The sequence below is a fragment of the Manis javanica genome, chromosome 2, assembly GCF_040802235.1.
Source record: "Manis javanica isolate MJ-LG chromosome 2, MJ_LKY, whole genome shotgun sequence".
Lineage (NCBI taxonomy): Eukaryota > Metazoa > Chordata > Mammalia > Pholidota > Manidae > Manis > Manis javanica.
In genome coordinates, this window is record NC_133157.1 from 45,178,276 (window position 1) to 45,192,565 (window position 14,290).

At 34.8% G+C, this 14,290-nt stretch overlaps 1 protein-coding gene across 1 annotated transcript in view; it reads left to right on the forward strand.

Annotated features, from left to right (window-relative positions):
• The first annotated feature begins 681 nt into the window (after positions 1 to 681).
• ELAVL2 (ELAV like RNA binding protein 2) overlaps positions 682 to 14,290 on the forward strand; it is a 163,513-nt gene continuing 149,904 nt past the window's right edge. Inside the window, exon 1 of the mRNA XM_037020594.2 lies at positions 682 to 774. The gene's annotated coding sequence lies outside the window, so the exon portion shown is untranslated. The remainder of the gene's footprint in view (positions 775 to 14,290) is intronic.

Below are 14,290 nucleotides of genomic sequence, written 5' to 3' on the forward strand. Positions count from 1 at the left end.
CCTAGGGGGAGGGCAGGGGGCTTCCCTCTCCAGGAGAACAGAATGATACATACCGTCATTAACAGTTTTGACCCACCCAGACCCCACCCTTTGGTTGCATCCATCACACAGTCATTACAAAGGGGCAGCGCTGTCACACTGCTTGCCCTGCTCCTGGGGCTTTCGTGCTGGCTTAATGAGGTGCACCCAGCCGGGACTATTGTGCAGCGCGAATGAGGCAGGAACGAGACGGCAACGATCCTAGCAGCTGCTCGCCGCAGCCCCGCAGCAGCAGCCAAACCCAGACCTCAAGTGGATGGATGCCTCTGGAAGTGTTTTCTGAACGAACCCATCAGGCAGTGGAAGACTGGCAGGGCTAGTGAACTTAGATGGGGCATTCCTCTCCTGCAGTTGAGCTGGCTGGAGGCAAGTGCAGTCACTCGGGTAATCGCGGGGGTGCTGGGGGCGGGGGGTGGTGGTGCGGGTGGTTTTAAGCCAGTCCTCAGTCCAAAGGCGGCTTGGATCAATTTCCTCTCCAACCACTCAACTCTCCCCTTTACCTTTTGTTTCGTTAGCTTTGCTTTTTCCACTCCCACCCCTCCCTAGTATCGTCAGAACCTTGCGTCTAGCTCGGGTTTGTGCATTTAAATGTTATTCTGATTGGTGAATGTTCTCTCCTTTTTGTTGTGATTACTAGAGATACTTTAGTCCTGCCTTCCCAGTTCTGCGTCCTGCACAAGCAGTTTTGAAAAATTAAGTGCAAAAAGCATGACAAAGCAATATGAGGTTGCCGTGGTAAGTGAACTTTTAAGCCAAAAATTACCATTTTTTCTTGTACGCTGGGTGTGTGGATGCTTTGAAGGGGAATCATCACACACAAAGAGCTGAGGGCTGGGAAGAGGGAGCGATGAAAGCAATAGTTCTAATTTTGTTTTTCTCGTTACTACGGTCAGTAGACATGTGCCGTATTTAATCTGGTTGATATTCGGGAAGGTAATGGGTTTGGTGCATTTCAAGTGGGAAAGAGTTGACTGTCTGCAGGGTCGAGGTGCCGGGGAGGGAGGGAAAAGGAACTAGGTTATTGTCTGTTTTCAAAAGAACCGTGCAGCTCTGACTTACTGAACTCAGCACAGTAGTGAGGTCATTCCTGATCAAAATCCTTAATGAGAAAAGGAACAATGGGGTCACCCTCACTCACTACAGTCTCTGTGTCCTTACCTGCAACGTTAGACCTTTCTTTTCTTCTTCACACTTCTTCGGGTAGCAACATTAGAAATCATCATTCTTAGACAAATTTTAAACCTTAAAGGATGCCCAAATAATACATTTGGAAAGTTGTGATCTTAAAAAGTTTGAGGCTGGAAAAAGGAATTGCTTACTACCCTTCCCACATCTCCCATCGCTCTTCCCGCCCCTGCCCCTTTTGAACTAAAGTGTACAGATGCATTTGAGGATCCTTCCTCAACCCCTCTCTTAATCCCTTTTATGTGTTTTGAAGTGCTAGATCCAGAGAAGGACTTCTGAGTTTTGTTCCTTTATCTCATTCACTTTCTGAGAATAGCTATCCAACTTAATATTTGTGGTTGAGTTAATAATTCCAGGTTTGGTAAAAGACTCAACCTTTCCTCTGGAAAATTCTAAATATTTTGGCCAGCTCAGCACTAAAAAAAAAAAAAAATTAACAGTGTTCAGTAGTCTTAACTTTTTCTGTTTGTGAATCCATTTGACTTTTAATTTGTCAATGGCTGTTGCCAGGGAGATGACTGGATGCCCTATATTGGAATGAACCTGCAAGTTCTCTGATGAGGGAATGCCATTTTCGTTTTCTCATTTGAAGGATGAAATAGAAACAAAAATGCCCCCCTGAAAGGACTTGTTTTCATGTTTTGTTGAAACCATTCTTAACTTTCATTTATATGTGTGCAGATGTAATTACAGTGCTTACATTTTGATCTGAAATAAAAACTTTTGAGTTATTATAAACTCCCTCTTAGCATAAGAAACACAGAAAATAACTTTTTAACTGATTATATTACAATGAAAATGAATGTTTTATTAGGCATATGATTTGATAACTTCTTTTAACAGCTGACTTATTTTTTGTCTGTTCTACATAAAATTACTGTAATTTACCAGAAACTATCACAGGAAAGTGACACTTTATGAAGTTGACTTCCAAAGTCTTCACCATTGCTTTTTGTCTTGCTATTTGCAATCATCATCCTTAAAAAGTTTTCACTTTGAGAGCTTAAACACGAAATGGCTAACTAAACTACTAATCTGTTGGTACAAGCAGAATCAATTCAGTACAACTTCGAAAGAAAAATCGCAGAAGAGTTTAGACTAGAATGTATTATTTCATGTATTTGTTGTAGCCAAGAGTTGCTTTTCTTAATGTACTGATATTTTTAGACTATGGGTAGTCAACTAACAAAATTTTTAACTTTATAATTTATTTTGGACCATACTACTTAACTGTCATACCTTTTCAATTTTGGAATTAACCTTGAACTACGTTAGTACTATCTGGGGTTTTAAAATAAGCATCTTGAACTGTATTTTTCTACAAAATATAAACAAAGTAACAATTTACTATCTACCAATGTTGTATAGATACTTGCAAGTATATTTATGGCCTGTAGATGTGTAAAATTAGATTACTTTGATACTGTGAGAAAAAACACCTTTAATCAAAATTATTTTACCTACTCATAGTCCCAAACAAGTCTTCAATTTTACTGTAATTTTCTACCTACACACTGAATATACTGTTATAGTTGAAGACATTCATAAAAAATTATTATTTAAAATAAGTTGGGTAATTGCTTTTAAGTATAATCCATAACAGTGCATATAGTTTAATATCCTATAAAAGTACCTAGACTATTTAGCAACGTATGTTCCTGGCACTTTCCCTCACTAATACTAGTGTGGCAATTTTAGATTTACCAAATATTCTTAATATGGAAATTTCTTTCTATAAGAATGTAATACTATAATAAGCCTTTTCTTTCCTCAGTGTTCTAATTATATGTTTTTAGCACATTAGAAATACAGTGGCCATGGACTGGTATTTTCCCTAAACCTCAGTCCATTAGAATAAATTTTACAAATAACAAGAAGTTTATAATGTTCATAAGAACAAAGTTCTAAGTAAACAATACTCTCAGAGAAATATTTATTGTTCCCCATAACATCAACTCACTTTAAGTAAATGGTATCATAAATAAAGGAGCAAAATGGATGAGATGTAGGGAATGAAAATGGGTGGTAGCCAGGGTCATCTAATATTACATTGCAAGGTTCTACCTCTTACACCATGTTGAGGACATGAAATTTGTACCTGCAGGCAAAAAGGCAAAAAAGGAATGGCTGAAGTGATACTATCATTTTAAAAATGAAAGCTAATCTTCATTTATTACTTCTATTTGTATTAACCTTACTATCATATACCAAATACACAGTCTGAATCAGGTATGAAGCTAATTGTAATAGTTAACATGTATTTACTTGCCATGATCCTGGCATGACTCCAGTCATATAGGAAGTGCTTCACATGTATTATCTCAGTTAATCTTCAAAACACATGGTAGGTTTTATTATGACTTAAATGAATAGGGTAAGCTCAGACATCTTAGTGAGGATTTGAATCAAAAATCTATCTGACTCTAAATTTAGGTCCCGAATCAAACAAACTGATAATCAAATAATAGAAAATATATGAAATAACTTACTAAATTTAAAGAGACCTTCCCCATAAGTTCATATAATCTCTACAAATTCCAAAGATAAGAATAATTACCTTGTTAATCTTGGCAATTACTTTGACAAAACATTTTTTGAGGAAAAAATCTTGCTGAAATATTTCTATCTATATACCTAAATTGGGTTTGGATACCATCAGCCTACTTTGGCTGGTCATTTCTTTTGGGGGCAATAATTATGGAGAATTTATTGCATTCTCCATCCTACCCCAAAATCAAATAAAAGGAGAGGAAGATTAAATCAGTTATAATGACAAAGTATATTCAAATAAGTACCAACCATATCTACTTAATAAAAGGAAAACCTTACTTGCAAACCCAGTTTTCCTGAAAGTGTACTTAAAATCAATAGAGTGACTTTTATTTCATTTTACCAACTTAAATGGGATTTAATTTTTCATTTTAAAGACTTTAAAAATTCAATTACCATAGCATTTGCTGAAGTAATGAAATACATGATTTTATAGGTAGCAAATCATTTGATGATTTTTTTTTGCCATAATATATATTTTCTGTTAGAGTTTACCTTGATATTCTTATACTCAGTTAACTTCTACCATAATTATGCAGTGTCTTTTTAAAGTGAATTCATTTAGAACAAAATAGCAGTAGACTCAGACACTGAGAAGTGACTGGTCATTACCATGGGAAAGGGGAGGGAGTGCGTGGGTGGGGCGAGTGAGGGGGAAAAAGGAGCACAAAAATTCTCAGTCATAATGTAAGTTGGTCACAGGGATATAGCCAATGATTCTGTAACATCTTCCCATATTGACAGATTAATAACTGCACTGGTGGGGGTGAGGATCTAATAATGTAGGTAACTGTTGCACCACTGTGTTGTATACTTGAAACCAATAGAAGATTGTATAATAACTATACTTCAAAAAAATTAATTAAAAAAAATAATAACAAAGCTATTCAAATAATTTCAAATTAAAATGTACTAATCAAAGAACAAAAAGCATATTCAAAGATGAGTTAAAAAAATAAAGTGAACTAAAGAGACATAAAAAATGAAAGTGATATAGCAAATATATTTTTCAAATGGGGCCCCATTATGTGAATTATTTTTTAAATATTAAACATGATAGACTTTCAAATAGTAGAGAAAAATCCTTTCCCTTTAAAAAGCTCTAATTTTGCTCTGTTTTAAAAATAATATCTTTGAACCTGAAAGATTGGGACACAGATATTGCAGCTGATAATGTTTACTTATTTATTAACTTGGATCTGCAAAAATGGAGATGCTATGATTTTATCAAGATAATCCATTCACGTACTCCTAAGTACCAATGAAGAAAATGTTTAAGGACATTATTTACATTCAGCAGAAAACTGCTCAATTTCTCACTTTCACCTAAGAAGAAGTGAAAGTGCTCTGAATAACTCTATCTGCATTTTATGCAGTATATGGGCTCTGGAGTTGTTTCGTGTAAACCTTTTCTAAAAATATTGGGTTACTTTTTTTTAAATGCAGATAGCTCACCAGAATTTGAATCAACACTCTTGTTAAATTAAGAACTTTTAAAATTTGATTCATCTGTTTTGTATGTTTCAGACCTTCATAATGTTACATCATCCAGATCTATCATGTTTAAATCCCAATTGCTATGAAAGTGCCAATAGCTTTTTTAAGTCTGATAATTTTGGACTTTTAAGAACCATGTTAAAAAAGGGAGAATTGTGAGGCTTCAACCTTACAATATTCTGCACTTGGTCATATAACTTCAACTCTACTTTACTTTGACCTTGGAGAGCATGCCTCAAAATACCCTTGGATTTTTACCCAGCAAAAAAACTAATTCTAGTTACTTGCCTCATCCTAAGGAAATTCAGGCTCTGTTTTTATCACAGTTAATAAAATATTTGTGTAGTTTTCTATTTTACCCTTGATTTGGAAATTTACATTACTATATTATGTACTACAATCATAGGACTGTATCTAGACAATTTTTTCCCTGCAAATTCATCTGTGTGCATAGGTCTGTATTTATAAATAATAAATGTATATAAATATACATATACAAAAAGTTAATGGTTTTATTAGTATGAAGTAAAAAAATTATTGAAGCAGATTTCAGTGTTAAACTTATGTGATAATGGCACAAAACTGAATTTTATCTAATGACAAAAATATTAACTGCCTTTATTATTAACTAAAAATCTAGAGTATTTTGGGATCGGTTTATGGAATCTGTTTTCTTCTACCGCTCCACTTTTGCTTCCCCATAACTTCATACAAAATGATAACTTCATTTGAAAAATTATCAGGAAAATGTGGAAATCTTTAGTAAATATTTAGACAAGGAAAAGAATAAAAGGACCTTAAGACAGTGCCTGCACAGGTCCTGGAGTCCTTCAAGCTGTGCACCTCAATTATACCTGTAAATTCCTTTAAATATGAATTCATTCATTTTGTGTTCAAAGTAAAGTTAGATGTTATGGGCTTTCGAAGTCTCTCAGGGCATGAAGGGTTTACAGGAAAGGGCAGAATAATACAAGCTAGATACCACCACACCTGGCAGATATCAATGAAGGCTGAGAAGGCAGTGCTAAGTGTTTTATTTATTTTTAAATAAGAACTCATGTTTTTTAGTATTTCCAGCAAAAAACATTAACCACATGACACATTATAAATATTTAATAAAGTCTAAAAGTTGACCACCATTCTTTGTTAAGAATGATGAGAGTGAAGATTACTACAGTAATCTAGGCTTGTGAATTTCTAATTATTCAGTGCATAATTTTTTACCACTAATTTTGATATTATGGCAGAGTTGGTATTTAATATATGTTTGATTCTTACCATAGACACTGTTAACATTTTGATGTGTCTTGGGATACAAATGGATGATATTCTTCATTTAACAAACATTATTGCATGCTTACTAGGTTTTTGGCACAGTGCTAGACACCCAATGGAAAGGATGGCTTTGCTATCAAGCTGTGCACCACTGTCTGTGTAGGAGACAGACGTGTCAACAAATGGTTATAATGCAGTGAGAAAATTGCTATCAGAGGTGTGTGCAAAGTGCTTTTAGGAGCTCTCACCTATAAACCTGCAGTTGGCTTTAGTGTGGGTATTCAGGAAGTGCTTCTCAGTGAAGTTTTGCACACTTTTTCCATTAAAAAAGTGTAATAGTGGGCCTTCAAATAATACAAAGATGAAGTATGTATTTTCTAGTTTTTATATTTTGACATCAACTTATGAAGAGGGACAGCAAGGATGCTGGATTTTTCAAGATTCATTAGTGTAATTCCTCAGATGCACAGCCTTTGACAAATGTGCACTGCTGGGAAGCCTTTAATATATTGATTATGTTAGTGTTTTGTTGTTAGTAGCATAATGGATAAAGCAAAGGCTCCGTTTTTATTCTTCTAGATGCTCTACCAAAAAAAAAAAAGTGTCTTGCAAACTGTGAAAGGCACACAAAAGCAAAAGTAATTAAATAACATAAATGGTGAGGGAGACTGCTTGTGATCTGGGCTAGAATTAGAAAGGGAAGTGTATGGAAGGTTATTTAAGAGAGAATGATATGAAAATGTTTTGAAATAGGAAAAAGAGTTCTGCTACATAACAGTAGGGTATCAATTTAAGTGACTTCACTTTCCTTTGTATTGCATTCACATTTACAACAGAGCAAAGTACCATTAATCCAAAATTTTCCTTATTTATGATTTTCATCATTGAATGGGCTGAAACCACCCTATTTTCTTCCTCAAACTCCCAAATGCATGAAAAATCTTCACTTAAGAGTGATTAGTACTTCATGTGAATATCATTATACATTTTGCTCTCTGATGATTTGACAATACAGTTTAGCCCATTCCTGCTGGGATTCTCTCCTGGCAACAATTTTATTTCCTTGTGTTCATTTTTAGGAAAATCCTCTCCACATTGTTATATGTATTATTTTATAGGAAGGAAGCATGTAAAATACTCTTGAACTCATTTTACTTGTGAGTTTGAATAGCATTCAGATTAGAATGATTTCCCCAGAATTTTATAGGCTTGCCCAATCCAGCTGTATATTTTATATGCTAATGTAAATTCTATTTTTGTTCCCCTTGGGGGTTTAAGTGATTATAATTGTTGCTCTTCAAAAGCCAAACAGATGATGATTGCTGCTTCAGGAGTGTACCAAAAGAAACTGGCTTTCATTAAACCTGCTCATCCACTTCATAATTATCTCCATTTTATCTAGCTAAGAAGCAGGAAAAAAATGGCAAGTACAGTTCATTGAAGCCAGTTCATTTATTTAAACATCGCTTTATTGAACTAGCAGGAGGTGTTAAAGTAGAGGAGATGTTTTCATCCCAACACTGATGTGTAGCTGGTGGCCCAACTCAAGAGATTAGTTGAGCATTAAATGCTAGAGGCCACAGGGAATGAAAGGGGAGAAATTCTGAGCCGTTCAGAGAGGGGTCCTCTAGTGGATACAATAAATAGTACTGCAATGGCAGAAGTTCTGAAATAATCTTTTTGCTTGCTCTTCTTGTAAGTTAAAAATGGAGTTAGCTACTTAGTATATCCACTAAGACTCAGAAATGCACTCTAAATGAAAGGGAAATTTCCTATATAATACTATTTTTTAAAAAGGTAGGGAGCGTACTGATAACATTAAAAGGATATCAAATCCTGTGACTGACATCAGAATCCTTCAAGAAATCCTATGGTCACATGAGCCTTGTGATCTTGACCATTGGTCAGAAACAGGTTCTTCCAGAAATTGGTTTTCCTCAATGGAGAGAATATCTCTCTTATTCAGGTGACACAGGGGTTCTGAGTTACCTGTAAGGAGGGGTGGCCTTGCAATTAGGTTGCATTGGACATGGTTCTGAGCACATACATTGCTGGCTGTCCTCCTAATGACACACTGAGGGTCCTTGAACTCAGGTGAAATAGAAAAGTGTCAGAGTTAACAGCTCAAGCTTCCAGCTGTCAGAAAGCAATTCTGTGCTGGTTAAGAGAAAAATTATGAAAGGACTCTGTTCTCTAAAATTTCAAAGAGCCACATTTAAAAAACCAATTGTCTAAGGATTTGGATAAAACATTACATTCATAAACAAATAAAATGGAAGATTTCACTTTTTCTACAGATTTTCATTTTCATGTTCCATGATAGTTCAGCAAGTTTCAGGCAATTTCACTTTTTTAAGTCTTAACATAGAGTTCTTATCATACAACTTGATTTTTAAACTCTTGGGGAAATCATTGAAAAAGGAAAAAAAAAAGTTCACTTAATAAGAAAAAGGAAATATGTTCCTGGAAGGCTTTTGGATAATTTGCTACAGAGTTGTATACATTAAAAAATAACTTTTTTTCCCTCTCAATTCTTATGTCATAATAATAAAATTTTTCAAGTTTTCATGTATGTCATTTTATTTTGGCTCCACAATAACCTCAAAAAGTAAGGAAATCAAATACTATAATTTCATTTTATATATAGAAAAATAGAAATTTCACAGTTTTAAATCTAGAATCTGAGTATACCAATTCCTTGATCAGTATCTTATTCAACGTCTTGATCTACCAATAGCTTATCAAGAGATTATGTTTAATTATGTCTAGACTATAGAATCATTTTTAAACCTTGGCGGGGAGGAGGGAGTAGAATGTTCCCAGAGAATAAGTATTTTCCCAGTGAGCTCTTCAGCAGTCTATGCAGTTTGCATTCTCAGATCTAGGGAGAGACTATATCAATGGTTTCCTCTAAAAACTCTCTAAATATAAACTCTGGTGGTGTAGCAGTATTGGAATTCTCTTGGATTTTTGTGTAGAGATATGCCAGGGTAAAAAGAACTGATTTCTTATCAGCAAAGCCTATAGAAGCCAAAAGTCTGAGAATATACTAGCTTCACCTAGAACTTCCCTAGGCAAAAATGGTGAAAACTATGGAGTTGGTTTTCTCACCTCTCTATCACCTCTTGATACATCTAGTACCCTGGCTACCCTTTGTTCCTCTAGGCTTGTGCTGTCCGTTTACCAACATTACTAAAACCCAAGGCCTACTAGGACACTTGCTCTTCCTCTTCCAAGGAGGCAGACAGGTTGTTAATCTAATGAATTAATCTCCACTATTTGGAAGATATTAAGGAGAGTCTTGGTTTCAGTTAATATTGAAAAGTCACTCCCAGGAAAAATTCCCTCATTTTTTGTTAAACAATCATGGGCTGAATACCCTGTTGGTGGTCATGTCAGGCCAAAATAAATACTTTTCTGGTAGTTGCTTTTCTTAACCACATGGCCCTCCTTGATTTTTGTCACTGAGGAGACTGCTTACTTATCTTGAAATAGCACAGTTAGAAATGCACTAACTCAACAGGAAAATAAATTCTGAAAAACATTAACTTGGAAATGTTGTCTTATCTGCCTACATTTGTTAAAACAGAAGTAAAAGCTACAAAATATAGTAAACACTAATATATATCCATGCCAATGGAATGACTCTTTAATTTCCCAGGGTTATCTCACATGTCTGTAGTTCTATTGTAATAACAGGAAATTGTGGGAAATCATGCTTATTCTGTGACCTCACAGACATATGAATGTAAATAAAATCTTAAAAGTCTCCCAGTTAAATCTCTTCCAGCATAACACAAAGTACAAATCTGACAATTACTCCAATTAATCTGCTCAACAGAGAGCCGAACCAAAACAGTTCAAGGCAGTTTACTTTACTGCCATGTTAACTGGGCAACTGAAAAAAATCTGTACTGTGTTTTGTTTTAAATCAGTAGTTCATCAGAATCATCCATGGAGGTTTTTATAAACACAAATGCTTCAAACATCACCTCAGAATTACTGAGTAGGATGTCTACCCTGGGAAGCATATGTACTTGAAAAGACAAGACCTCCACGGGTGGGCCAAGACATGGGTGCTTAGTTATGTGTGAAAACTACTGCCTTGCACCAGTTACATCATTCACTGAATGTTCACTCTGTGACAGGCACTCTCCTGAGCACTTGACAAATATTTTTCACTTAATATTCACAATATCCCTTAAAATGTGACTATTCTTTTTGCAGTAACTCATTTTACCAATGAGAAAGCTGAGGTGAAGAGAAGTCAAACTTGCCTAAGTCATATACCAAGGACATGGGAGCCACAGAACTAGAATGTAGGTTGCCTTGAATACTTGAACCACGGCAACTCTGAAAAGGCCTTTGTAATATGCCTATTGAAAATGGATGGCTGTATTTTATAGCTGTAATTCTAACCTAGAAACTTCCATTTTGTTGCCTTGAGTACCCTATGATTATCTGGAGTGTACAGGGATTGTTTCACTTTATGGCCTTAAAACAGAACCACTGTATGCATGTGAAAGGAGAAATGGTCTAATAGGTAAAAGATACTTGAAAATTGTAAAATGTTTTTGTTTTTTTTTTGTATAAAAGTTGCAAATGACTTTCTACCTTAATTCTTAGTTCAGAAACTCAAGAGCTGCTATAAACTACCTTTTAATTTCATGGCTAAAAAAAATTTAGAAATGAGATAGTTAGAAGAGCATGATTTTCCTTCCAGGTTAATTTCTCATTTAAAAGTGTGAGAAGTTGTATAAAATCATTGCTGAGAAATGCAGTTTCCAGTGTAGAATATGCAGTTTTAGAATTTGTTCTTTCTGATTTGGGGCTGACACCATTATTTAGAATAGTGATGACTCATGTCTAGGACTGAAATCTGTTTTTCATGGGTTTATACATTTTTCCCCTTGAACTGCACCAAAAATGGTTTTTTAATTGGCTTTAACTCATGCCCAATAAATTGGCTGAAAATTGATTGCCACAGTCATGTTTGGTTTAAAATTATTCAAGACTGCGCCATGAGTCAGATGAGTGCATGAGCGAGGGCAGCTTCACTTTATGTCCTCTGTTGATGACAAATAACTTTTTTCAAAATGGTCATAATTCATATCTAAAAGTTAATACATGTTTGCAATTTATAAAGCTTTAAAGATAGTAACAGAGCCACTTTAAAATACATGTTAAAAATATATTTCTCTTATTTTGATATTGTTTCTTAATACCTTCTTTTCCAGTTCTACCAATACTACAAGTTAAATCATACTCCTTTAACAATTAATAATACCTGCATGTACCTCTTGTTAGATCCTTGGTCATAATATTAGAATATTTTAATGGCAAAATTAAGTAAATAAATGAGGATGTTCAGACTGTACAATCCTATAGAGCTGAGACAGTAGTCCAGTTTTTTTCTTTCTCTGAGGAATGTTTTTAAAGACAAAAATTAAACAATATGAAAATTGAATTAACTCAGGTGACTGTTTAGGGCATTGGAATAGCAATTCACTAAATGGTACCTGTTAGGAAGCCAGTTTTTATTCTGTCTCATTATAATTATTTACTGTATTATGGTTTTCACTTACATATATGCCATAGAAATACAAGCAAATCATTTTAAGGGCTTTTCTAGTTGGCTCATTTTATGAGATTCTACAGGAACTGTAGGAAAGGGTATAATGGGGAAAAAGAAATGATTAATTAAATGAAAAGAACATCCCTTGGCTATAATATAAATAGGAGTAAGAGAAGGAAATAGTTGATGTTCTTGTATAAAATTAATATTCTAACTGGACAGAATAGTTAGATCTGATACTGTATTCTTCTAAGAAACTGGTAGAGCAATTTCTGAGATTTTTTAAATCATTTTACTCTATTACACTTATTTTTCATATGCATGAAATATCAAGATTTGCTTTTGTAAGAGCATATTATTTTTTTGTATAAAATATAAAGCTCCAGGGCTGTTAATCTGTCTTCTCTCTGGTCCTCACCCCTCAATATTACCACCTGCTCCCACCTGGTGGCTACACAGCTGAAGCTTGAGCTCTTGAGCTGCTGAAGTTTTTTTCCTCAAGACACAAAACTACCTGTGTTTCTATTATATAAAAGACACATACTCCAAATTTTTACAAACCCAATAATGCAGGAACTAAAGAAAAATATAACTATAGACCAATTCTTATTATTTCAAAATAGCCACTGTTTAATGTTCTAGTACCATCCTGTCTATATTTAGTGAATGTTCTCAACATTCAATATTTCATGGAAATCCTCATATATCACTAAATTACAAATATATACTATTCCTTTTAATGGTTTTTATAACTAGTTGCCATACAGTTATGGATTAGACATTTGGATATCAAAATTTACAAAAGCTAAATAATAAAATTTCCTCAAACCCCAAAATAATAATGTCAGTGGTTAGGACTTCCTTGGACATATACTGTAATATTTCTAAAATCCTATTGTATTTGACCTGAATCATTTAAAGAAGCAAATCATCCAATTATCACTTTGATCTCTCTTCCATTTGTTGGCAATAGATAATATGGCAAGACATGAGTATGATTATTTGTTCCAAAAACATAGTTTTGTCTGTTTATGTTAACTGCAATATCCATTTTCCTTATGCTTTTGTTCTATTGCAAGTATTATGTTATCTTTAATTTCTGCCTTTTTTTTTTCAAATTACTGAACTTTGCATCTAGATAGTACTTTAGAGGTTATTTAATAAATAGCAGCTAAAGACTTGGGCCATAAAAATTGACTACCTGGGGTCAAATCCCAGCTCTGTTAAATTCTAATTGTGTGATCTTGGAAAATTACTTAATTTCCTCAGTTTCCTCATCTTTAAAATGGTAGGATTATTGTGAGGATTGAATGATTTAATGTACATAATGCATTAGAATGCTGCCTAGCACATAGTATGTACTTAATGCTCATTACCCATTATCAGTATTCTTACTAATTCAGTGTTCTGGGAATCAGGAAGTTTAGGAAGAGTGACTTGAAGGCAATCAGCTAGTTAGTGAGAGGAGTAATATTAGGACTCATGTCTCCTTTCTCTAAGCCCAGGAATCTTTAGCTCAGTGCATCCTTTCCTAGCAGTGTTTTTAAAGCTCCCTCTTAGGCACAAAGGTATCTTAGAGGCAACTGCAGGTGCAGCCTGAGAGGCTGTGATTCCTGGTTTCTCTCCCTCACAGCTTTCCTTGGGCTCTTGGGCTCAAATATATTATTTGTTCTGAGTGCTATCACTTTTTCAGCACCTGCTATAAATATTTTGGCATGAAAACATTTTCGTTATTATCAGGGTGAACCTCTTTTCTATATCTGTCAGTCTTCCCCCTATCTCTATCCCTGACCTTACCACCTCATTCCAAGCAGTCTTAGGTTTTAGACAAAAGGTTTTGCAACCCTCCTTATGGCTTGATTCTGATTCCTGTGCCTTTGAGTCTCCTCCTGCTTGCCAAGTCCAGAATATATGATTGTCAATAGATACATCCTATATCCAGTTGTTTTATGTCAGTACTTCCTCTGCTGGCTCTCAAAGCCCTCCGTGAAGTAATTCCACAATACCTAACCAACCTGATACCCTATCACCCTCCAGCCCATTTACTGCCTTCACCACAGTCAGCCTAGTCTCCACCATCAAAGTCTTGTAATTTTCACCTTTGAACATCATTTCATCTGTTCTGAACACACGTGCCCCCCTCCACACACACATCCTAATAAAGTAGAT